The sequence below is a fragment of the Pongo abelii genome, chromosome 5 (assembly GCF_028885655.2).
Source record: "Pongo abelii isolate AG06213 chromosome 5, NHGRI_mPonAbe1-v2.0_pri, whole genome shotgun sequence".
NCBI lineage: Eukaryota > Metazoa > Chordata > Mammalia > Primates > Hominidae > Pongo > Pongo abelii.
In genome coordinates, this window is record NC_071990.2 from 81,300,002 (window position 1) to 81,326,927 (window position 26,926).

The following is a 26,926-nucleotide window of genomic DNA, read 5'->3' on the forward strand; positions in this document are numbered from 1 at the left end:
TCTTAAACTAACCATTCTCTAAGAATATAGCTTTAATTGAATTATTTGCTCAGAGGCAAATCAATAATTAATTCCCCCATTCAAAAGCTATGACTTGGATGTTTCCTTTAAAGTATGCCAGTTAAAATAGAAAAGCCAATACATTTATATTTTCTGACAAGTTGGAAGGTGTTGCTAGGCTGTTTCATGTGTTCTCTGAAGATTAATGCTTTATTTGAAAAGAAATCTCAACTATCCTTCATCAGGGTGCTTAAGTCTTAACATTATATTTCTATTTCATAATACACATCTAGCTCCCAGTGATAATTCTACCATAGTTTGTGGTGATTAGGAAGAATTTTGTCAGACAATGAATAAGCTTGTTATGAGTTGACTAAGATGGAAAGAACATGTTTGAATTTTTGTATTCCATGAACTTTAGAGGGCCAGTGAAAAACTGGTTGCTATGTAGTATTTGTTAATGTAAAATGTTGGTAAGTTTTAGCAAATTTTATTAACAAAGGATGTAAATGAGGAAAATGAGATATTTCTAAAGCTATGAGTTTTCTAAAGCACAGCACTAACAATTATTCTTTTATTTGCTTACTTAATGTCATTTTATTCAAAGTGCCTAATCTGATCTCCCCCCATGTAAAATTACACACCCCAATGCTTCTAACTTTCCTTGTCATGCTGTTTCCTTTTGGAGTGCTAATTACCTTCAAATGCACTACATATTTTAAAATTTATTTGTTTTATTTTCTTCACTCTTCTCCCATCAACTGTAAACTTCATAAAGTCAGAAGTTTTGTTTGCATTATTAATGCTTGCAATATTGTCTGATAGCCTGCAAATGCTGAATAAATCCTCATTGAATGAATGCATAAAAGCATCAATATCTGCAGAAATAGATAAATAGATTCAATGCACTGCATCAGCTTGTGCACCTGAAAGTGGTTCTAATTGATCATTTGGTTGTTTGTCTGAAGCCTGCACTCATCAGTGGAATGTATCAAATGAAGTTGAAATAACAGAAATAAATTTGTATCTTGTAGAAAGATAAATCTAAAGAATTTAGGGAGACTGGGTATCCTCTAAGTTTATTCCTCAAGAGGATACTGAAAACACTTCCTTCAGGTAGCGTGATGCCTCCAGTTTTGTTCTTTTTGCTTAGGATTGACTCGGCTATTTATTATTTTATTATTTTGCTTAGGATTGACGTGGCTATTGATTGGCTCTTTATGGTTCCATATGAATTTTAAAGTAGTTTTTTCTAATTCTGTGAATAATGTCAATGGTAGTTTGAATGGGAATAGCATTGAATCTATAAATTACTTTGGTTAGTATGGCCATTTTCACAATATTGATTCTTTCTATCCATGAGGATAGGATGTTTTTCCATTTGTTAGTGTCCTCTCTTATTTCCTTGAGCAGTGGTTTGCAGTTCTCCTTGAAGAGATCCTTCATGTACCTTTTTAGCTGTATTTCTAGTTATTTTACTGTAGGTATTTTATTCTGTTTGTAGCAATTGTGAATGAGAGTTCATTCATGGATTGGCTCTCTGCTTGTCTATTTCTGGTGTACAGGAATGCTTGTGATTTTTGCACATCGATTTTGTATCCTGAGACTTTGCCTAAGTTACTTATCAGCTTAAGGAACTTTTGGACTGAGATGTTGGGGTTTTCTAAATATAGGATCATGTCATCTGCAAACAGAGACAATTTGACTTCCTCTCTTCCTATTGGAATACCCTTGCTGTCTTTCTCTTGCCTGATTGCCCTGGGCAGAACTTCCAATACTATGTTGAATAGGAGTGGTGAGAGAGGGCATCCTTGTCTTTTGCTGGTTTTAAAAGGGAATGCTTCCAGCTTTTGCCCATTCAGTATGATATTGGCTGTGGGTTTGTCATAAATAGCTATTATTTTTGAGATATGTTCCATCAATACGTGGTTTATTGAGAGTTTTTAACATGAAGGGATGTTGAATTTTATTGAAGACTTTTTCTGCATCTACTGAGATAATCATGTGGTTTTTGTCATTGGCTCTGTTTATGTGACGGATTACATTTATAGATTTGTGTATGTTGAACCAGCCCTGCATCCCAGGGATGAAACAGATTTGATTGTGGTGGATAAGCTTTTTGATATGCTGCTGGATTCAGTTTGCCAGTATTTTAGTGAGGATTTTTGCATGGATGTTCATCAGGGTTATTGGCCTGAAGTTTTCTTCTTTGTTTTGTTTTGTCTGTGCCAGGTTTTGGTGTCAGGACGATGCTCACTTCATAAAGTGAGTTAGGGAGGAGTTCCTCCTTTTTAATTATTTGGAATAGTTTGAGAAGGAATGGTACCAGTTCCTCTTTGTACCTCTGGTAGAATTTGGCTGTGAATCTGTCTGGTCTTGGGCTTTTTTTTTTTTTTTTTGGTTGGTAGGCTATTTATTCTGCCTCAGTTTCAGAACTTGTTATTGGTCTATTCAAGGATTTGACTTCTTCCTGGTTTAGTCTTGGGAGGGTGTATGTGTTCAGGAATTTATCAATTTCTTCTAGATTTTCTAGTTTATTTGTGTAGAGATGTTTATAGTATTGTCTAATGGTAGTTTCTATTCCTGTGGGGTCAGTGGTTATATTATACAAGGCTTACCATAAAACCTAAAGTATAATAATAATAATAATAAAAAAATAAAAAAATAAATAAAAAATATTCTACAAGTCTACAGTAACCAAAACAGCATGGTACTGGTACCAAAATGGACATATAGAACAATGGAACAGAATAGAGACCTCAGAAATAAGACCACATATCTACAACCATGTGATCTTTGACAAACCTGACCAAAACAAGCAAGGGGGAAAGGATTCACTATTTAATAAATGGTGCTGAGAAAACTGGCTAACCATATGAAGAAAACTGAAACTGGACCCCTTCCTTACACTTTATACAAAAATTAACTCAAGATGGATTAAAGACTTAAACATAAAACCCAAAACCATAAAAACCTTGGAAGAAAATATAAGCAATATCATTCAGGACGTAGGCATGGACAAAGATTTTAGGTTGAAATTGCCAAAAGCAATTACAACAAAAGCTAAAATTGACAAATGAGATCTAATTAAACTAAAGAGCTTCTGCACAGCAAAAGAAACTGTCATCAGAGCAAACAGGCAACTTAAAGAATGAGAGAAAATTTTTGCAATCTACCCATCTGACAAAGGTCTAGTATCCAGAATTTACAGGGAACCTAAAAAAATTTAAGTTCTGTTTAAGAAAAAAGCAATCCCATCAAAAACTGTGCAAAGGATATGAACAGACTCTTCTCAAAAGAAGACATTTATGTGGCCAAAAAACATGAAGAAAAGCTCAATATCACTCATCATTAGAGAAATGCAAATGAAAACCACAACAAGATGCTATCTCATGACAGTCAGAATAGATTATTAAAAAGTCAAGAACAACAAATTCTGGTGAGGCTGTGGAGAAATAGGAACACTTTTACACTGTTGGTGGGAATGTAAATTAGTTCAACTATTGTGGAAGACAGTGTGGCAATTACTCAAGGATCTAGAACTAGAAATACCTTTTACCCAGCAATCCCATTATTGGGTATTATAAGGAATATAAATCATTCTATTATAAAGATACATGTACACGTATGTTTATTGAAGTACTATTCACAATAGCAAAAACATGGAACCAACCCAAATGCCCATCAGTGATAGACTGAAGAAGGAAAATGTGGTGCATATACACCACGGAATACTATGCAGCCATAAAAAGGAATGAGATAATGTCCTTTGCAGGGACATGGTGAAGCTGGAAGCCATCATCCTCAGCAAACTAACACAGGAACAGAAAACCAAACACCACATGTTCTCACTCATGAGTGGGAGCTGAACAATGAGAATACATGGACACAGGGAGGGGAACAACACACACTGGGGCCTGTCGGTGGGTGGGGAGGGAGAGCATCAGGACAAATAGCTAATGCATGCAGGGCTTAATACTTAGGTGATGGGTTGATAGGAGCAGCAAACCACCATTGCACATATTTACCTATGTAACAAACTTGCATGTTGTGCATATATATCCTGGAACTTAGAGTAAAATTTAAAAAATAAAAATAAAAAGGAAACACTTTCTTCATTAGATATTAAGAAATTCATTGAGAAGGGGAGTGCAACATTCTTGAAAAAGACTGCAGTGTTTGTTATATCTTTGCTGGGATGATACCACCATATACAGTGGCATCCCATATTGACTGACGCCACACAGCAACACTTAATTTGTCAAGCTAGGTGATGTGGTTTTCATTATAATCAACTGGGTGAGAGTGATGATAATAAAATTTGACATTGAGAAAACTTTTGGAAATGACTAACTGATCATGAGGATCCTAGAACTGAAACTGATAATAGCCCATTAAGGTCCCACTTAAAAACTTTCTAGGTTTGGCAGTGACTTGGGTGATGCACCACATTGGAAATTCATGGTCCCTCCCAACTTGCCTGCCTGACCTAATCAAATAATAGACTCAGAGCTCCTTAAATAAAGGGAAAGATTTACATCACTGAGACGGGCCCCATAGTAATCTCTAGTATGTCTGTCTTCTAGTCTTCCTCTAGTGTTTTAGAGAGTGTGTATTACTGGTTATTAACTTTATGAAATCCATAAATAGCAGGATATCAAAACTAGCTTGTGATGGCACTAAATATAAAAGGACTGAATATCTCTCAGAGATAATTATGGTGACCGAATGTGGATATTCACTTTGAGGAAGAGGATGCATACATTTTCATTTGGAATATAGATAATTTCATTATGTCAAGTTTGAGTATGCTGTCATTGCTATTGCTTTGTTTTGAAGTTATATGTATGAGAAGAAGGTGGTGTTGTGGGGAGAAGTCAAAAGGCAGATTCTTTATTTTATTTTAAAATAGTTGGCTGACTTCTCTTTTATTTTTATTTATTTTTAATTTTTGTGAGTACATAGTAGGAGTATATATTAGGTACATGAGATATTTTGATACAGGCATACAGTGTGTAATAATCACATAAAAGTAAATGGGTATTAATCATCTCAAGCATTTATCCCTTATTTGTGTTAAGAACAATACAATTATACTCTTTTAGTATTTTACAATGTACAATAAATTATTGTTGACTGTAGTCACCCTGTTGTGCTATCAAATACCAGATTTTATTCATTCTAGCTAAATATATTCCGGTACCCATTAACCATCCTACCTTCCCCACTACCCTAGGACTCTTCCCAGCCTCTGGCAACAATCCTTCTACTCTCTGTCTCCATAAGTTCACTTGTTTTAATTTTCAGTTCCCACACATGAGTGAGAACATGCAAAGTTTGCCTTTCTGTGCCTTGCTTATTTTACTTAATTTAAAGACCTCCAGTTCCACCCGTGTTGTTGCAAATGACAGGATCTCATTCTTTTTATGTTTGAATAGTACTCCATTGTGTAAATGTGCCACATTTTATTTATCCATTCGCCTGTTCATGGACACTTAAGTTGCTTTTAAATCTTGGGAATTGTGAATAGTGCTGCAATTAACACAAGAGTGCAGGTATCATTTTGATATACTGTTTTCTCTTCTTTGGGTATATACCTAGCAGTGAGATTGCTGAATTATATAGTAGCTCTATTTTTAGTTTTTTGAAGAACCTTCAAACTGTTCTTCATGTGGTTGTACCAATTTATAGTCCCACAAACAGTGTAAGAGGGTTCTCTTTTCTCCACATCCTTGCCAGGATTTGTTGTTACCTGTGTTTTGGATAAAAGTCATTTTAACTGGGGTGAGATGTCACATTGTAGTTTTGATGTGCATTTCTCTGATGACCAAAGATGCTGAGCACATTTTCATACAACTTCTTACTATTTGCCTGCCTTCTTTGAGAGATGTCTGTTCAAATCTTTTGCCCATTTTAATCAGATTATTAGATTATTTTCCTAAACAGTTATTTGAGCTCTTTATATATTCTGGTTATTAAGCCCTGTCAGATGGGTAGTTTGCAAATATTTTCTCCCATTCTGTGGGTTGTCTCTTCACTTAGTTGATTGTATCCTTTGCTGTGAAGAAGGTTTTTAACTTGATGTGATCCCATTTGTCTATTTTTGCTTTGATTGCTTGTCCTTGTGGGGTCTGAAGAAATCTTTGCCAAGTCCAATGCCCCGTAGAATTTCCCCAATTTTTTTTTTTTTGGAGAGTTTCATAGGCTAAGGTGTTAGACATGTCTTTAATCCATTTGGATTTGATCTTTGTATATGACAAGAGATAGGAGTCCAGTTTCATTATTCTGCATATGGATATCCAGTTTTCCCAGCACCATCGGCACCATTTATTGAAGACACTGACCTTTCCCCAATGTTCTTGGCATCTTTGTTGGAAATGAGTTCACTGTAGATGTATGGATTTGCTTCTGGGTTCTCTATTTTGTTCCATTGGTTTATGTGTCTGTTTTCATGTGAGTATCATGCTGTTTTGGTTACTATACCTCTGTGGTATAATTTGAAGTCAGGTAATATACCCCCAGTGTTGTTTTTTTCTGCTCAGGAGAGCTTTGGTTATTGTGGGTCTTTTGTGGCTCCATATAAATTTAAGATTTGTTTTTCTATTTCTGTGAAGAATGTCATTGATATTTTGGTAGAGATTGTATATAATCTGTGGATTGTTTTAGGTAGTGTGGACATTTTAACAATATTGATCCTTCCAATTCATGAACATGGAATGAATATCTTTCCATTTTTTGGTGTGTCTTCAATTTATTTCATCAGTGTTTTATAGTTTTCATTATAGAAATCTTTTATTTCTTTAATTAAATTAATTCGTTAATATTTTATTTTATTTGTAGCTATTGTAATTGGGATTACTTTTTTATTTCTTTTTTAGATTGTTTGCTGTTATCACATAGAAATGCTACTGATTTTTAGATATTGATTTTGTATCCTTCAACTTACTGAGTTTGTTTATTAGTTCTAATAGTTTTTTTGGTGGAGTCTTTAGGTTTTTCCAAATATAAGATCATATCATCTGCAAATAAGGATAATTTGATTTCTTCCTTTTCAACTTGATTGTCTTTTGTTTCTTTCTCTTGTCTAATTGCTCAAGCTAGGGCTTCCAGTACTATGTCGAATAACAGTGGTGAAAATGGGCATTCTTTTCATGTTCCAGATATTAGAGGAAAGGCTTTCAGTTTTTTTTTTCCATTCAGTATGATACTGGGCCTGTTAAATATGGCTTCTATTGTGTTGAGGCATATTTTTTTATACCCACTTGTTTGATGGTTTTGATCATGAATCCATGTTGAACTTTATCAAATTCTTTTTCAGCATTAATTGAAATGATCATATGGGTTTTGTCCTTCATTCTGTTGATACAATGTATCACATTGATTGACTTGCATATGGTGTACCATCCTTGCATCCCTGAGATAAATCCTACTTGATCACAATGAACCATCTTATAAATGTGTTGTTAAATTAGGTTTGCTAGTATTTTGTCGAGGATTTTTGCTTCAATATTTATCAAGAATACTTGCCTGTAGTTGTCTTTTTAAAATTTGTCTTTGTCGGTTTTGCTATCAGGGTAATACTGGCCTCATAGAATGAGTTTGAAAATATTCCCTCCTCTTCTATTTTTTGAAATAATTTCAGTAGTACTGGTATTAATTCTTTTTTAAATGTTTGGTAAAATTCAGCAGTGAAACCCTTGAGTCCCGGGCTTTTCTCTGCTGGGATACTTCTTACTATGACTTCAATCTCATTACTTGTTATTGATCTCTTCAGGTTTGGGATTTCTTCATGGTTCAGTCTTGGCAGGTTGTATGTGTCTAGGAATTTGTCTATTTCTGCTAAGCTTTCAAGTTCATTGGGATATAGTTGCTCATAGTTGCCACTAATGATCCTTTGAATTTCTGTGGTGTCATTTGTAATGTTTCCTTATTCATCTCTGATTTCATCAGATATTCTCCCTTTTTTCTTCATTGGTCTAACGAAAGTTTTGTTGACTTTAATTTTGCAAAAAACATTTTTTTGTTTCTTTTATGTTTGTATTGTTTTCTTCATTTCAATATCATTTATTTATTCTGTGATCTTTATTATTTCTTTTCTTTTACTAATTTTGGCTTCAGTTTGTTCTTGCTTTTCTGGTTAACATGAATCATTAGGTTATTTGCTATTTTTCTACTTTTTTGATGAAGGTGCTTACAGCTATAAACTCCCCCTTAGTACTCCTTCTGCTGTATCTCACAGGTTTCAATATGTCGTGTTCCTATTTTCATTTGTTCCAAGACATTTTTCAGCTTCCTTCTGAATTTCTTCATTGACCCACTGGTCATTCAGGAGCATGTTGTTTAATTTCCATGTGTTTGTATAGCTTCCAAAATTCCTCTTGTTACTCATTTCTAGTTTTATTCCGTTGTGGAAAGAAGATACTTGATGTAATTTCAATTTTTTGGAATGATTTAAGACTTATTTTGTGACCTAACTTATGGTCTATCCTTGAGAATGACCCATGTGCTGAGGAGATGAATATGTATTCTGCAGCTGTTGGATGAAATGTTCTGTAAATATCTATTAGGTTCATTTGGTCTAGGTGCAGATTAAGTCCCACGTTTCTTTGTGATTTTCTGTCTGGGAGGTCTGTCCAATGCTGAAAGAGGACTGTTGAAGTCTCTAGCTATTACTGTATTTAGGTCTATCTCTCACTCTATCTTTTATAACATTTGCCTTATATATCTGGGTGCTCCAGTGTTGGGTGAATAAATGTTTAAAATTGTTATATCCTCTTGCTGAATTGATCACTTTATCATTACATAATGACCTTTGTTTTCTTTTTTTGGAGTTTTGGCCTTAAAATCAATTTTGTCTGATATAAGCATAGCTACTCCTATGCTTTTTTGCTTTTCATTGGAGTGGAATCTCTTTTTCTATCCATTTATTTTCAGTCTGTATTTGTAGGTGAAGTGTGTTTCTTGCAATCAACAGATCACTAGGTCTTTGTTAAAAAATCAATTTAGCCACTTGATCTCTTTATTGGATAGTTTAGTTGATTTACGTTCAATGTTATTATTGGTAAGTCAGGACTTTTGTTATTTGTTGTTTCCTGGTTGTTTTGTGGACTTTCTCTTTCTTCTTTCTTTCCTTCCTGTCTTCCTTTTAGTGAAGGTGGTTTTCTCTGGTGTTATGTTTTAATTTCTTGCTTTTTTTGTGTGTGTATCTGTTGTATGTTTTTTATTTGAGATTATCCTGAGGCTTGAAAATAATATCTTATAACCCATTATTTGAAACTGATGACAACTTAACACTGATTGCATAAAGAAACAAGCATACTAACAAAAAGCAAAGACAAAACTAATAACAATGCCACACTTTAATTTTGTCCATCTGCCTTTTAACTTTTTGATCTTTCTATTTACATCTGATTGTGCTGTCCCTGGTCTTGAAAAGCTGTTGTAGTTATTATTTTTGATTGGCTCATCTTTTAGTCTTTCTGCTCAAGATACAAGTCATTTACACTCCGCAGTTACAGTGTTTTTTATTTTTTATTTGTTTAATTACAGGGTTTTTTAAAACACAATATTCTGTATTTTAAATCAGCATATTATTGATGACACTGTATGTTGCTCCTTCAACAACTACTCCTATTGCTTTTGAGTTTGTGTTCTATAACAGTCATTTTTGAGTTTCAGCCCAACTCCTGCCTCTTGTTTATGAACTTTTTCAAATCTTTGAACATGTAGTTGATACCATACAATTTAGTCCTCAATTATATACTGCCTCATTGTTGGGTAACATTATATACATGTGTCTTTTTCTTCCTTGAGATCATATTACTTTAAGACTAGGATGTCATATGATCCCTTTTGAGTCATGCTCAATAACTGCTGTACTGTTAATCTAATGGAACTTCCATATGCATGGTCTCCTATCTAGTCATTTATACTTCAAACAAGTAGAGATCCAACAACTCAATTACAGCATTAATCAACTAGACAAGTCCTGATACCCAAATCCTTAAAGTCTGGGAAAAATTAAAATATATTGGCATTTTTGAGGCTGATAATGAGGCTGGCAAAAAGGAGAGTTCAAAGCACCCACTCTTCATTCTATGAAACCAACCAGCAGAGGGAGCAAAAGAGATATTAAAGTTTTTCTGTTTCTGCTTGCGGACCTTCCTTGATGGTTGCTGTCTAAAGCTAGGCTATATTTTAAAAATATATTCCTTTAATCTCAAGGTAGAAATTCTGCCATATAATTACCATGTGTCTGTAAAACCAGTTCTAAAAGATTCTACCTGCAGGACTTCTTTCCCCAATTTTGAGTGGAAACCTTAAAATCTGCTGTTTAAAATCTAGGACTAAAATTCTAGGCTTCTACGTGGCTTAGGAAGTAAGGCAAAGGGATTTTGAATGAATAAAAAATTTAGCTTTCTAACTGTTGCTTAGGTAAATGATATTAATAAATTTCTGCTATGTTTGGTGTTATCTGAAATCTTTCAAGAGATTTTTCACGCTATAATGGAGTTTTTACTACATTCAGAATCAATGTATATTTTCTGTACGATAAGGAATATCACAGAGATGGTCACTCTGAAAATAATGTTTTAAAAATATATATACATGCAAGTATCTATGTATACACATTTAACACATATACTATACATAATATGTGTTCATATTTTCATATGAAATGTCTTTTAAAGATTACAGGTCAAAGGAGCTTCTCGTTATCCTGGGTATTTGGGCTTAGACAATTTTGTCAAATATAATCATGATGATTGCCAAAGACTCATGTATGATTTACAGCACCCTTTGCAAAGCTTTAAGAATGTCATTTCTTGCATTCTTCAGATGAATTCAGTATAAAATTTTCTTGGATGTATCATATCTTGTTTCCAAAAGTGTCCCCTAAATTCAATAAAGTTATATTAAAGTATTGCCACAAGGGAAGTAAAGAAGCAAAAAATAACAAAAATATGTGATGATGCAAAGCTACTATGAGTTTAATATGAATCATTTTATTCCTCTGCTAAAGGATATCAAGAAAAAGAAGCATTTATAGCATATTTCATTTTTAAAGAGAAGACAATTTTGTTTCTTTTGTGTTGGGGTTGTATGAATTGTTACACTAATGAAATATAACACAAACTCTGGGAATTTCCAGATATCATAGCATGGCGGGCATTCTCATCACTTGTAATTTCTAATATTAGGTAGAATTATATTAGATTTAGTTGTTTCAATTGATCATTAAAAACATATGAAGAGTCCTTTGATTGAGACTATTAAAATTATTTTATGAGGAAGTAGATTGGAAACATTGTGTGTGTCTGTATGACTGATCAACAATATAATATTTGCCTTCCCTAGGAAGAAACAATCTTTCTATCTGTCATAAAAGTCGTTTCTTCTATTATCTATTTCTACTCTGTAGAAAATTTTTAGCATAATGTGGTTATTCCTTGTGCCAGAGGCATAAATTCACAGAGTAACTGGAACTCTGTGTGGGACACCTTTTCTGTCCTCTGGCTGGGTGGTTGGATTATGCTGTGGAAAGAACAGCATTACAGCTTGGAGAAGAAAACGCTCCACCAAGTGTTTTGTAAGAACATCCAGAAGAGAAACAAATAAACCAATGTTGGCATTCATTTCATGAAAGACACTAAAAAAGTAAAGTTTGAAAACTCAAAGTCTAAAAGCACCTTTTATTTTAAAAGAATTAAACCTTTAGGAAGATTTAACTGTCTGGTGCTTCTTGGTAATACAGTTTAAAGAAGTCCATTGTTTTAGATTTTTTGGTTGTGTGAATATGGATAATGTTTGAGTTTGTTGAAGTGATTCATGGATTGGGAGAAAGTGCTGAAGAGAAGGTGGAGTGGTGTGGTTCAGTGAGCTGGCTTGAATTAGCAGCCCAGACATGTCAGTTGTGTAGACCCAACTTTATCATTCAGTGATTGCTTATCCTTGGCCAGTTCAGCAAATTTTTTCTCATCTGCTCTTCTTATAGGGTCCCATAATCAAATGGAGAAACTGAAAAAGCCTGGCATGTTATAAAAATATGGACTATCTTTATGAAAATTATTTGTTGGTATTAAAAATACTCAAGTAGATGATCATTATGGTAGTTTCGAATGATTTTTAAAATTATACTCTAGAATACACAGCTTGGAAATAATAAATCTTAACTACGAATAAGCCAAAGTGCCCTGATCTTTGGAAATCAGATGAAAATAATGCAGTATTCTTGAGGCCATTCATGGTGATTAGGGAGATGACCTTGACCGGTTATCAAATTCACAACCTCTTACAGTGGACCAAACCTAAGCCAGTTTGATTAAAAGAGATTTTCCATTGTTTATAAAGACTACCATGCCAGCCAGCACTTCATTCCAATACAAGCAGTTTCAATATTATGCAATCCTTTCTTATGTAATTCTTGATTCTCAGGCCATACCAGCACGGGGATAAAAATAGAACATTATGATTGCTGCAAACTGGTATTTCTCTGGCCATGCTCCTATTCACCATGTGAGAACTCTGGATTACCCTTACATTTTTATTAAATAATTATAGCATTCTTAAGATGTATGTCATCTACAATCAGAAAATTTAGTCTTTTAACTACCCAGCAGCATCCTATGCTTGATTTTCTCTCTCTTTTATCATATGCCAGTGTAATATGTCTCCTGCCTTCTGGTATAAAAAACAGCAGCTTTGCTGCTAATGCCACCCTATGGAGATGATTCTAGAAGGAACAGTGTCTGTTCCCAGGCTGCTAGTGCTGACTGCCAAATGTGTCAACGAAGTCTTAGCATTAGTCACCAGTATCTCCTGCTGTGGGGGCTGAGATTAACCCCAGCGCTGTAGTTGTCTTGTGTTCTGTATATCTGTCCTGGTCACTCTTGGTTTTACTTGTTCTTCAGTCAATGCCATTCTGGTATTTAGTCAATACCATTCTGGTATTTGGCCATGAATCTGCAAGCTCTGAAGTAAGGGGAATATGAGTGACTGACATTGTACTGCCCAATAATTTTGTCTTGCCTTTGATTTTGTAGTCCTTGAACCAAACCTGTGTGTCTCAATTCAATTTTGCTGTAGTTTTACCCAGGAGGAGTTTCAGTCTCTACTCTAATACTCCCAGGCAGGCAAACCTTATAGCCCTACCAATCACAGGTAGTTCTTTAGGCTTAAACTGAGATACTATACCCCAAAATACCCCCTAATAAAATCTATATTATGATAACTTCGAGGCTTTTCCTCTAGTTGGGGTCTTAGAGGGCTCTCTTATTTTTATAGAAGTACTTCATATACTAACAGATCATAGACAGCCTTCCCAAATATCACTTCTGCAAAAAGAACCTCAATTTTTTTAAAGTAAGGGTGTTATTTTACAGACTTTTTCTTGTCTTTTTGATTGTAGGCTTGAAGTTTTCTTCAACTTATTGAAAAACTGGGATACCTCATTCTAAAATATAACTTCTCTCTTTCACAGCGTTCCTTTGTTTATCAAGCCTAAATGATGAGATGAAGCATCATTTATGGGGTCCTAACATAACCCCCATTCTCAGTATGTCCAGTGTTATTGGAATCACACAAAGAGTGCATGCCTTTTAAATGATGCATAAGAATGAAGTGTTACAGCAGGCTCCTGCTTTACCCTGGCTTGTAGTTTCCTGAGAGATGCCAGAATTGGCCAAGGGAATTCTTTTTGAAAAGATGGAAAAAGGTTCCATGGAAGACAAACATAGATCACTTTAAAAAAATCATTTTCTTCCATTTCTATTCCCCTCATCAGTTCATAAATATTAAAGCCCACTTTCAAAAGGTACACATAACATATTTGTGTTGGAATATAATTGGAGGGATTTTGAGAGCCATTTAGACATTTGACAAATGTCATTTTGAAAAAAATTTCATTGTTGGCTGAATAAAATCTAAAGCAGATGTCACATTTGATTGTATCTATTTTTTTTTCTTTTTCCAGGATGATTTTTATTTGTATCTTAGATAAGAGAAATTCACAAGGAGAGTGCCCTGGTGTTGATTTTTACCATTAAAAACAAAATTACATATTTTGGAATTATTAAAAACATTATACTTTTATTGCCATCACTATGTTTGTTAAGCTGTGATTGTAATTTTAGTGCTAATGTAAATTATGTTTCTCTTAAAAGAAAGATCCAACATGGCATTTAGTACAGCAAATTGAATATGATCTTTTCACTGAGGCTATATTATCCTTTTGCTAATTAACATCGTCTTCCAATGCAAGTCTTCGTGGGGAAAAATGATGATGCCAACAGTAGCTGAGGGATGAAATCCAGAGGGAATGTTATTGAATTAGTTTGAGCACTGTGGAGTACAACCAAAACTAATTGTTTAGGAAAGATTTGAGGTTTGTATGCAAAAGGAAACAGCTCAAATCCCCCTCTAAAGGATAATATGACTTTGTCTCATCTTTGAAAAAGAGACTAGTTATAGTTATTGTACATTTGTTACTTTTTTTCCCTCCCCAACAGTGGTTGAAAAAACAATTATTTATTTCTCTCTCTCTCTCTCTGTGTGTGTATGTGTGTGTACACACAACTACAACCATTGTAAAAAATGCAGTTTTTACAAAAGCCTCAACTATTCCTCCTCATAGTTTATTCATCTGCCACAAATAGTGATACACTGAAATGGATGAAGAGAGGACAGTTGAATGATATAATACAGTTTATTCTTTTAAACAAATGGCTCGAGGTTTTATCCCAACATCCCTGTTTGAGTTCTCTTTTTGTTGTTTTGGTGCCTTGATGTTAGTTTTTGTGTTTGTTTTGGGTTTTTTTGTTTGTTTGTTTTGGTTTTGGTTTGTTTTTCCTGGGTAGTTTGTGCTTTTCATTTCCATCAGCCATCTTTTCTCACCATTAAAACTATGACAACTTCCACTACCACATGCTCTGATAAGCTTTAGGCTTGGAAATCAAAAAATGAAACCCATCCTTTTAACTTACTGAAGGGATCCTTACCGTATAATTAGTTAGACAATAAGTATAATGTTGACCTAAAAGCAACTTAAATAGTCCCTACCTTATAGAAGGAGAGTCTAAGTCTAGTGGGCAATTAATAAAAGAGAGTTACATAAAGGAACAGTAGCTACAATAAGTGAAAATAACAATAATGCTATGAATATATATGCTATTAAAGATGATATGTCAATTTATTAGTGCATATCAAAGAGCAAGTTGACATGTTTTTTCAATATATTCATTTCTCTAATTTATCTCAGGCAGTAAACAGTATAGGGTTTTTTTGTTTGTTTTTTTAACAGTGATCCCCATAAAGTATTCTGGGGAAGAAAGTTTCCATGGTGAGTGAGTTTGGCTTTATACCTTGTTCTCAGAGGCCCTGCAGCAAAAAATTTTTGCTTAACTTATTTAACTGATCCATTTCCAAACTAAATTGACCAAAATAACTACCCTTTCCCTTTTGTTTCAAACAGGGACACAGGAACACATTTAACTCTTGTGGAACACACTTTGATAACTGCCCTGGTTTAAACTCTCCAGTACTTTTGACTTAATGAGTAATTTATTCCAATTTTCCTCTCAATAAATATTTCAGGTATTGCACTGGTTTTGTTGAGTCAATGAGGGTTTTTGGTATGGCATACATATATAGCTTTATTCTACTCACAATTTTATATGCATTTTTTGAGCATACTTGTTTGCCAAAATAAATGTTTGCATTAGGTTCTCATCATATGGTAAGGCAAATGCAAGAGGATCTAAACATGTATTTTTATTTTATTTTATTTTTTATTTTTAAATTTTTATCTTTTGCCTGGAGCCCACCCTAAGCATGTATTTTTAAAGTAAGGTCTAGGCAGTTTCTTAGGACCAGGATGGTTCTGAGCCTAGCTGTCTCCTGTTTGGGAAAATACCAAATGGGCAGGACGTTCAGTGAATGGGCAGGCAGCTCAGAAATGCAATCAATTCAATAGCTGCAAGAGACCATAGATATCATGTAGTGTTAGCCTTTCATTTTGTGTTAGTAATCAGAGGCCCAGATTACCAATATGACTGGCCTCAGATTAGGCAGCAGTTGTGGTATAGTTGCATTTAAATCTGGCCTTATAACTCTTAGTCCTCTAAGATTTCTGCTATACTTAGGGCTTCTGCTATTTCTTATGACTCTGGTGGAATAGTCAGACCTTGCCTCAACTTCATCTCTACTATTTTCACCAAGAGCACAAAGCCACAGCATTGAAAACATTGACCTTGGTTTTGTCAGCTATAGAGCTGACAATGTATACCATGTGGAAAAAATGCCTGAAAATATTAAACTGCATCAATATATTTCTAAGTAAAAAAGTGAGTGTGGTGCCTCTGTGTGTGTGTGTGTGTGTGTGTGTGTGTAGGGTGATGGTGGTGGTGGTGATGGTGTGGGTGGGGAAGGGAAATGCACAATCTACTTGACTTACCTAGGCTAGAAAAAAATTATTGTCTTGGGGTTTCAGGAAAAAACAAAAGTAAAACTGTCATCCCATTAAAGTAATTGTTGAATATTTTTTCTTAATTTATTTTTTGAAGAGCTATTAAATAGGCTGTGACATGAGTTGGTGGTAAAAAATGAGCCAGTAGCAATTATTTCCCCATGTCCTTGTTGACTTGAATAATACCAACTTTGCTTTGCTATGTACAACCTAACTGAAAATGCAGACCCAATGACTAATGTCTCGGGTGTGTCAAAATGGCATGCAGGCAGTGTTTACAACTCATCTCTCTATTTAGCATTTCTCTCTGTTTCCAGATTAATGTTAGTTTCCTCTTAACTCATCAAGCTAAGTCCTTTCACAGGGGAATACAGATTCTATTGCAATTACCTGGAAGAATCTCTACTCAAGTACTTGTTGGAAGTTCTTTGGGCGGAGTAGGGGTTTTAGCAGGGAAATAAGCACTGCAAAATTATGTCCAGCTGTGTACAAATATTTATGGGAACAGCCACAGCAACTAAAATAATCGGTACAAAGAAAAACAATTACCAAACAAACATGACATTGTTTAGATGCAGCAGAATATTCCATGGCATCCCTCTCAATTCTCCATTATGGCTGTATTTATTAAATCTCAAATAATTAGAAAAATTTCTGAAATTAGAAAGTAGTTGTCAAGAACTGGGTAGGCACTAATTATCATCATTTTCTAGAATAAGGACATTAATTAAAGAAAATATAAAGAAAGGGTTGTATTCTAGCCCATGTACCAAAACATGACTCAGAATACTTGGCAATTAAAAATATAAGTAATAATAAAAGGCTACATTTCAGAAATTTCTGTGTAAGAATTTGTAATTTATTGATCAGTGCAGCATTGACACAAATTAGAAAGAAAGTAGTAAAATATACAAGGGAAATCATATTGATTTTATTTAAAAATATAGGTTGGAGTTCATATAGATTTACATATCTCTTAGGATAAATCTACTTCTGAGAGACTTGGAGCCCAATGTCTAAGAACAGTGGATTTTAACATAAATACAATACTTCATGTAGTGCTCACTCAGGCTCAGTGCAGACCCACCTGGGTGTGCCCCTCCCGCCAGCTCCAGGCTTCCCACCACCCTGCCCTGTGACAGCCAGTAGCCTCAGCCACTCCTGAGGGCATGCTGGGCACCCAGTGCATAGGCTCGCCTGTGGAGGTCGCCACGGACGTCTGGACCGCTGAGGCATGTGGCTTGTCTGCCGGCAGGTATTCTTTTGATCACAATGGATAGTGACTCTTCTCTTCTGCCTGAGAGTGGTTCAAAATTGAGTCTTCCAACTTCAAAATGACCAGGAAGCTTTCAGAGCCTGTTGAGGAACAGAAGAGTCCCCAGGAACAGCTCCAGTCTACAGCTGCCAGCGAGATTGACACAGAAGATGGGTGATTTCTGCATTTCCAGCTGAGGTACCTGGTTCATCTCATTGGGACTGGTTGGACAGTGGGTCCAGACCACAGAGGGCGGGGCATTGCCTCACCTGGGAAGCGCAAGGGGTCAGGGGATTTCCCTTTCCTAGCCAAGGGAAGCTGTGAGTGACTGTACCTGGAGGAGTGGTACACTCCTGCCCAAATACTGTGCTTTTCCCACAGTCTTCACAACTGCCAGACCAGGAGATCCCCTCCCATGCCTGGCTCGGTGGGTCATATGCCCATGGAGCCTTGCTCACTGCTAGTGCAGCAGTCTGAGATCGACCTGGGATGTGGGAGCTTAGCAGGTGAGGGGCGTCTGCCACTGCTGAGGCTTGAGCAGGTGGTTCTATGCTCACAGTGTAAACAAAGTAGCAGGGAAGCTTGAACTAGGTGGAGCCCACCACAGCTCAGCAAGGTCTACTGCCTCACTAGATTCCACCTCTGGGGGCAGGGCACATACCAACAAAAGGCAGCAGACAGCATCTCCAGATTTAAACGTCCCTGCCTGACAGTTCTGAAGAGAGCTGTGGTTCTCCCAGCATGGCGTTTGGACTCTGATAAAGGACAGACTGCCTCCTCAAGTGAGTTCCTGACCCCGTGTAACCCAACTGGGAGACACCTCAGTGAACTCAGTTCTGGACCAAGCAGACCTAATAGATATTTATAGAACTCTCCACCCCAAATCAACAGAATATACATTCTTCTGAGCACCACATCACACTTATTCTAAAATTGACCACATAATTGGAAGTAAAGCACTCCTCAGCAAATATAAAAGAACAGAAATCACAACAAACTGTCTCTCAGACCACAGTGTAATCAAATTAGAACTCAGGATTAAGAATCTCACTCAAAACTGCACAACTACATGGAAACTGAACAACCTGCTCCTGAATGACTACTGGGTAAATAAAGAAATGAAGGCAGAAATAAAGATGTTCTTTGAAACCAATGAAAACAAAGACACAATGTACCAGAATCTCTGGGACACATTTAAAGCAGTGCGTAGAGGGAAATTTATAGCACTAAATTCCCACAAGAGAAAATAGGAGAGATCTAAAATTGACACCCTAACATCACAATTAAAAAACTAGAGAAGCAAGAGCAAACACATTCTAGCAGAAGGCCAGAAATAACTAAAATCAGAGCAGAACTGAAGGAGATACAGCCATAAAAAACCCTTCAAAAAATGAGTGAATCCAGGAGCTGGTTTTTTGAAAAGATCAACAAAATTGATAGGCCACTAGCAAGACTAATAAAGAAGAAAAGAGAGGAGAATCAAATAGACGCAATAAAAAATGATAAAGGGGATATCACCACGAATCCCACAGAAATACGAACTACCATCAGAGAATACCACAAACACCTCTACGCAAATAAACTAGAAAATCTAGAAGAAATGGATAAATTCCTCGACACATACACCCTCCCAAGACTAAACCAGGAAGAAGTTGAATCTCCGAATAGACTAAAAACAGGTTCTGAAATTGAGACAATAATTAATAGCCTAACAACCAAAAAAAGTCCAGCACCAGACGGATTCACAGCTGAATTCTACCAGAGGTACAAAGAGGAGTTGGTACTATTCCTTCTGAAACTATTCCAATCAATAGAAAAAGAGGAAATCCTCCCTAACTCATTTTATGAGGCCAGTATCATCCTGATACCAAAGCCTGGCAGAGACACAACAAAAAAAGAAAATTCTAGGCCAATATCCCTGATGAACATTGATGCAAAAATCCTCAATAAAATACTGGCAAACTGAATCCAGCAGTACATTAAAAAGCTTTTCCACCATGATCAAGTGGGCTTCATCCCTGTGATGCAAGTCTGGTTCAACATACACAAATCAATAAACGTAGTCTATCACATAAACAGAACCAATGACAAAAACCACACGATTATCTCAACAGAAGCAGAAAAGGCCTTTGACAAAATTCAACAGCCCTTCATGCTAAAAACTCTCAATAAACTAGGTAACGATGGAACGTATCTCAATATAATAAGAGCTATTTATGACAAACCCACAGCCAATATCATACGGAATGGGCAAAAACTGGAAGCATTCTCTTTGAGAACCGGCACAACACAAGTATGCCCTCTCACATCACTCCTATTCAACATAGTATTGGAAGTCCTTGCCAGAGCAATCAGGCAGGAGAAGGAAATAAAGGGTATATAATTAGGAAAAGAGGAAGTCAAATTGTCTCTGAGGATGACATGATTGTACATTTAGGAAACCCCATCATCTCAGCCAAAATCTCCTTAAGCTGACAAGCAACTTCAGCAAAGTCTCAGGATACAAAATCAACGTGCAAAAATCACAAGCATTCCTATACACCAATAAGAGACAAACAGAGAGCCAAATCATGAGTGAATTCCCATTCACAATTGCTACAAAGAGAATAAAATACCTAGGAATCCAACTTACAAGGTTTATGAAAGATCTCTTCAAGGAGAATTACAAAGCCCTGCTCAAGGAAATAAGAGAGGACACAAACAAATGGATAAACATTCCATGCTCATGGATAGGAAGAATCAATATCGTGAAAATGGCCTTACTGCCCAAAGTAATTTATAGATTCAATGCTATCCCCATCAAGCTACCACTGACTTTCTTCACAGAATTGGAAAAACTACTTTAAACTTCATATGGAACCAAAAAATAGCCCATGTAGTTAAGACAATCCTGGGCAAGAAGAACAAAGCTGGAGGCATCACACTACCTTACTTCAGACTTTACTACAAGGCTACAGTAACCAAAACAGCATGGTACTGTTACCAAAACAGATTTATAGACCAATGGAACAGAATGGAAGCCTCAGAAATAACACTACACATCTACAACCATCTGATCTTTGACAAACCTGACACACACAAGCAATGGGAAAAAGATTCCCTATTTAATAAATGCTGTTGGGAAAACTGGGTAGCAATTGCAGAAAATTGAAACTGCACTCCTTCCTTACACCTCATACAAAAATCAATTTAAGATGGATCAAAAACTTAAATGTAAGACCTAGGACCATAAAAATCCTAAAAGAAAACCTGGGCAATACCATTCAGGACACAGGCATAGGCAGACTTCATGACTAAAACACCAAAAGCAATGGCAACAAAAGCCAAAATAGAAAAATGGGATTTAATAAAACTAAAGAGCTTCTGCACAGCAAAATAAACTATCATCAGAGTGAACAGGCAACCTACAGAATGGGAGAAAATTTTTGCAAGCCACCCATCTGACAAAGGGCTAATATCCAGAATCTACAAAGAACTTAAAGAAATTTACAAGAAAAAAACAAACAACCCCATCAAAAAGTGGGTAAAGGATATGAACAGACACTTCTCTAAAGAAGACATCTGTGCAGCCAACAGACACATGAAAAAATGCTCCTCATCACTGGTCATCAGAGAAATGCAAATCAAAACCACAATGAGACACCATCTCACGCCAGTTAGAATGGCAATCATTAAAAAGTCAGGAAACAACAGATGCTGGAGAGGATGTGGAGAAATAGGAATGCTTTTACACTGTTGGTGGGAGTGTAAATTGATTCAACCATTGTGGAAGACAGTGTGACAATTCCTCAAGGATCTAGAACTAGAATTACCATTTGACCTAGCAATCCCATTACTGGGTATATACCCAAAGGATTATAAATCATGCTAATATAAAGATGCATGTACATGTATGTTTATTGTGGCACTATTCACAATAGCAAAGACTTGGAACCAATCCAAATATCCATCAATGAGAGATTGGATTAAGAAAATGTGGCACATTTACACCATGGAATACTATGCAGCCATAAAAAAAGATGAGTTCATGTCCTTTGCAGGAACATGGATGAAGCTGGAAACCCTCATTCTTAGCAAACTATCACAAGGACAGAAAACCAAACACTGCATGTTCTCACTCATAGGTGGGAATTGAACAATGAGATTACTTGGACACAGGGTGGGGAACATCACACACCAGGGCCTGTTGGGGGGTGGGTGGCTGGGGGAGGGATAGCATTAGGAGAAATACCTAATGTAAATGATGAGTTGATGGGTGCAGTAAACCAACATGGCACATGTATACCTATGTATCAAACCTGCACGTTGTGCACATGTACCCTGAAACTTAAAGCATAATAATAATAAAAAAATTTAACACTTAAAAAAGAAATACAGTACTTTATGTACTCTTCACTGGCTTTGTCACCTTATCTTCCAGAAATCTGTAGAATATCCTCATCATGAAAGCCACTTTAGGTTTTTCCCTGCATTTCACTACCCCCAGCACTCCTGCCACCACCACATGCCAGTCAACTCTATCTCTTCAATGTCTCTCAAATCTGTTTTCTTTGGGGGGTGTGGGGTATGTCATCTTTTCAGACCAGGATTACTACAATGACCCACTTACTAGTTCCTCTTCCTCCATTCTTGATCTTTTTAAATCTGTATTTAAAACAGCTACCAGAGTAATATGTGTATAATAATAAAATGTATTGAGTGACTACTATATACCAGGCACTTAACATTGATAAGGCCATTTAATTCTCATGGTAAGATCATTACTTTACTTTGTTTGATAAGGAAATTATGGCTGACAGAAGCCAAGTGGCCCAGGTGTCACACGGCAGTAAGAGGCAGAGCCAGGAGTTGAACCCTCAAGGTCTGAAACCCAGTTTGCATTTCTATTACACTATGCTTCTTCTTCAAGCCAATCAGATCATGCTGCTCTTTGTGTTGATTTTGCTGTTCTGGTCATTCATGAAATTGTCAGTTTGGGAAGGCAACTGTTTTTCTTTGCATGCTTTTGTTCTGCTGAGTAAATTGAAAAACTACATGATATTATTTTTATGTCTATTTTATGGTATTGTCTCTTAATTAAACCTATCCATAATCAAAAGCGTTTCAATGATGCAGACAGACAATGAATGGATTGATTTGTAAGTTAGAGGTGCCCGAGTGTTAGAGAGAGGTAGATCTTTAATTAACTGTGGTTGTTTAATTTGGGTGATTCACACACCATATGAATGAAATCACGTTCATGAATTCAGTTCCTGTGTGGGCCACATTATTTAGTCATGCTTGCACTCTTAACCTCAGCCAACCTCCTTACTAATGCATATTATTAGCTGAAAGCACAGTGCAATGTGAGTGGAAAAGTGCAAATCCCTTCCCACACGTGGAAAAAATTACACAATATGTATGTCCTAATACCACTGGCAGAGAAACAGGGCACATTATTAAATCTTTGATTGTTTTTAGTTCTCCTGAAAAATTCATTATGTGACAAAGTGTCATGAATCATAAATAAATTTGAATCTGCTTAGAAGATTACTTTGACTGCATTTTAAACAAGTTAAACATGGAGATACAACAGATTTAGGTACAAATAGAAAAGAAAGTATAATGATACCCTCAGTTTTAAGAAAAACATTCACTTATCTAGATAGGAATAGTTACTAGTCACCTGAGCACTTTTACCTGGGGTATTCACTTTTTTCTGTTTCATAATAAATTCTTTTCATCTGAGTGAATGACGGTGATCCATGATACCACCTTCATTTTCATAGGCTTGAAATAGGCCTTCCAAAATTGTAGAAAAATATAGAAAATCCAACTTAATATTTCTCAGATTCTTTCTCTTCCTTTCTAATCAAAGCAATGAACAGCTGACATAAATGAACCACCATCACCTTTTAGGTGCTAGAGCCTCTTTAATTCCCATTTATAATACTATTGCTCTTATAGTGCAATCTTTTCAACTATCATAAAATACTGATTCTTTTCTCTGTGTTACCTATTACAGAGGGATGAGTGTATTTATTTAATAAATATTTATTGAGTTTTCACAAAATAAACTCATACTTTTTTAGCACTAGTCCTTGGAAATACATTTGTGAGCAAAAACAGTACATGGCCCTTTCCTCATGGAGGTTTAGAACATAGTGGGGAAGAGAGACATTGATAAAATAATACCTCATTAAAATATTTATTAAATATTTCTATATAGATATAAAGAACTCAAAAATATCCCTGGCTGAGTTTATATTCCTATGAGAGGACAGAGTCTTAAACAAAATAAAAAACTAAAAATATATAATATTTCAGATGATAATAAATTATATGCAGAAAAATAAAGCAGGAGTGGGGTGAGATATATGGGTACAATTTTAAATAAGGTGGTCAGCAAGGCACCATTGAAAAATGTGACATTGTAGCAAAGAACAAAACGAGGTGAGGGCAAGAGTCTCATGGGTATCTAGGGGAAGAGAACAAGGGCAAAGCTCTCAGACAGAAGAATACAGAGCGTGTTCTCAGAACAAGACCAGAAAGGCTGAGGAAGAATAAGCAAGTGTGCAGCCAGTATGAGCTGAAGTCAAGGATGTAACAGGAGGCCAGGACAGGTAGGACCTTAGTGGAACACACAGAGAGGTAGGTGGGAAGCCATTGATGGTTTTTATTATCCTTTTTAGATCTTAATAACATCATTCTGACTGCTGTATTGAGAATAGACTGTAGAGGGGCAAGAGGGCAGTGGTGAGGCACATCTATGATTTAGACTAGAGGTGATGATAGATTCGACCAGGATGCCAGTGGTGAGATGGTGACAATTGGTTAGTTTCCACATATATTCTATTATTTCTAATCAGTGGTACAGCATAATTGATTATATATAGGGGCAAAAATGTTAGGTTCATATATCATACCAAACATTTTCTAGTTTTCTTGTACTTGAAATGTATAAAAAAGAATCTATAAAATTACCAGTAGATAATTTATATATTATTACCTTTAACTGAAACTCACTCAACAGATTCTCATTCTATTTAAATTCCAAACTTTACAATGACCTAAAAGGCCAACCTAATCTACTGCTTTGCTGTCCAATATGGTAGCTACTAACCACATATGGCTATTGAGCATTTGGAAGAAGGCTGGTGCAAATGAGATGTGTATGTGTATATCTATATATACACATATATATAGATATACACACACACACGATAGAACTCAAAGCTTAGTAAAAAAATGCAAAATATGCTATTAATAATTTCTCAAATAGTTTTTACCAGTTGAAAGGATAATACCTTTGATACATTGGTTCAAACAAAATATAGTTTTATTATTAGCTTCATGTATTTTTTACTTTGAAAAAATGTGGCTACTAAGACATTTAAAATTAGACATTTCTGGGAGTGGATCAAGATGGTAGAATAGAAGCCTGCACTGTTAGTCTCCCCCACAGGAACACCATATTTTAATAACTGTCTGCACACAGAAAAGCACTATCACAAGAATCAAAAATCAGGTGAGAAATCATCTGAAATCAAAAGTATGTGGTTTTAACTTCATGTCACTGAAAAAGACATTGAAGAGCGTAGGTACGAGAGAGAGTCTTGAATCACCAATGCTACTTCCTTATCCCCCAGCAGTGGCTGCACTGTGTAGAGAGAGAATCTATCCTCTTAGGAGAGGGAGAGAACAATGACTGGGGGATTTTACATTGAACTCAGTGCTGCCTTGTCACAATGGAGAATAAAGCCATGCTGGGCTTAGCCAGCACCTGCTCATAGAGAGAGCACTTGGACCAGCCCTAGCCAGAAGGGAATTGCTCATCCCAATGGTCATAATTTGAGTTTCTCCACAAGCCTCGCCACTACAGGCCAAAGGACTCTGTGGTCCTAGGTAAACTTGAAAGGCAGCCTAGGACACAAGGACTGCAATTCCTAGGCAACTCCTAGTGCTAGTCTGGGCTTCGAGCCAGTGGACTAGGCTGGCATGTGACCTAGAGGGATACTAGCTAAGGCAACTAAGGGAGTGATTATGCCATCCCTCTCCCAACCCAGGCAGTACACCTTGCAGCAACTAAAGTAACTCTTTCCTTCTGCTTAAGGAGGGCAGAGCGAAAACTAAAGAGGACTTTGTCTTGCATCTTGGACACCAGCTTAGCCACAGTAGGATAGGTCACTGGGCAGAGTTTTGAGGTCCCCATTCCAGGCCCTCACTCATGGATGACATTTCTAGACACACTCTGGATGAAAAGAAAACTTGCTGCCTTGAAGGGAGAGACCCAGTTCTGGCAGGATTCATCACCTGCTGACTAAAGAGTCCTTGGTCCCTGAATAACCAGCAGCAATACCCAGGGAATATGCTGTGGGCCTTGGGCTCTGAGACATGCTGACTTTGGGAGTGACCAGCACATTCCCAGCTGTTGTGGCTACAGGGAGACACTCTTTCTGTTGGAGAAAAGCAGAGGGAAAAGTAAAGGAGACTTTGTCTTGCACCTTAGGTACCAGCTTGGCCACAGTGGGGTAGAGCAACAATCAGGCTCTTGGGGTCCCCAAGTCCAAGCCTAGGCTCTTGGACCTGCCCTGGGGCAGAGGGGAGTCCACTACCCTAAAGAGTGAGTCCCAGGCCTCATAACATTCACCACAGCTGACTGAAGAGCCCTTGGGCTTTAAAGTGAACATCAGTGGTGGCCTGGCAGAACCCTCCATGGGCAAGTGGTGGTGGAGGCCACAGGGAGAGTCTTCTCTGCCTGCGGAAAGGGATGGGAAGAGCAGGCAGGACTTTGTATTGTGGTTGAGTACCAGCTTAATTGTAATAGAATAGAATGTCAGGCAAATTTCTAAGGTTTTTGACTGCAATCTATGGCTCTCAGATAGGATCTCTGAACCCACCTGTGACCTGGGGGAACTTACAGCCCTAAAGGGAAGGACACAAACCTGGCTGGCTTTACCACCTCCTGCTGATCATAGAGCCATAGGTCCTTGAGTGAACATAGATAGTAACCAAGTAGTGATTACAGTGAGCCTTGGGCAAGACACAATTCTATGCTGGCTTCAGGTCTGATCCAGCACAGTTCCAGTGGTGCTGGCCATAGGGGTGCTTGCATCACCACACTCCTAGTTCCAGGCAACTTAGCATAGAGGGAGAGACTCCCTTTGGGAGAAAGTAAGAAAAAGACAAGAGTCTCTGCTTGGTAATTTAGAGAATTTTGCAACTTATCC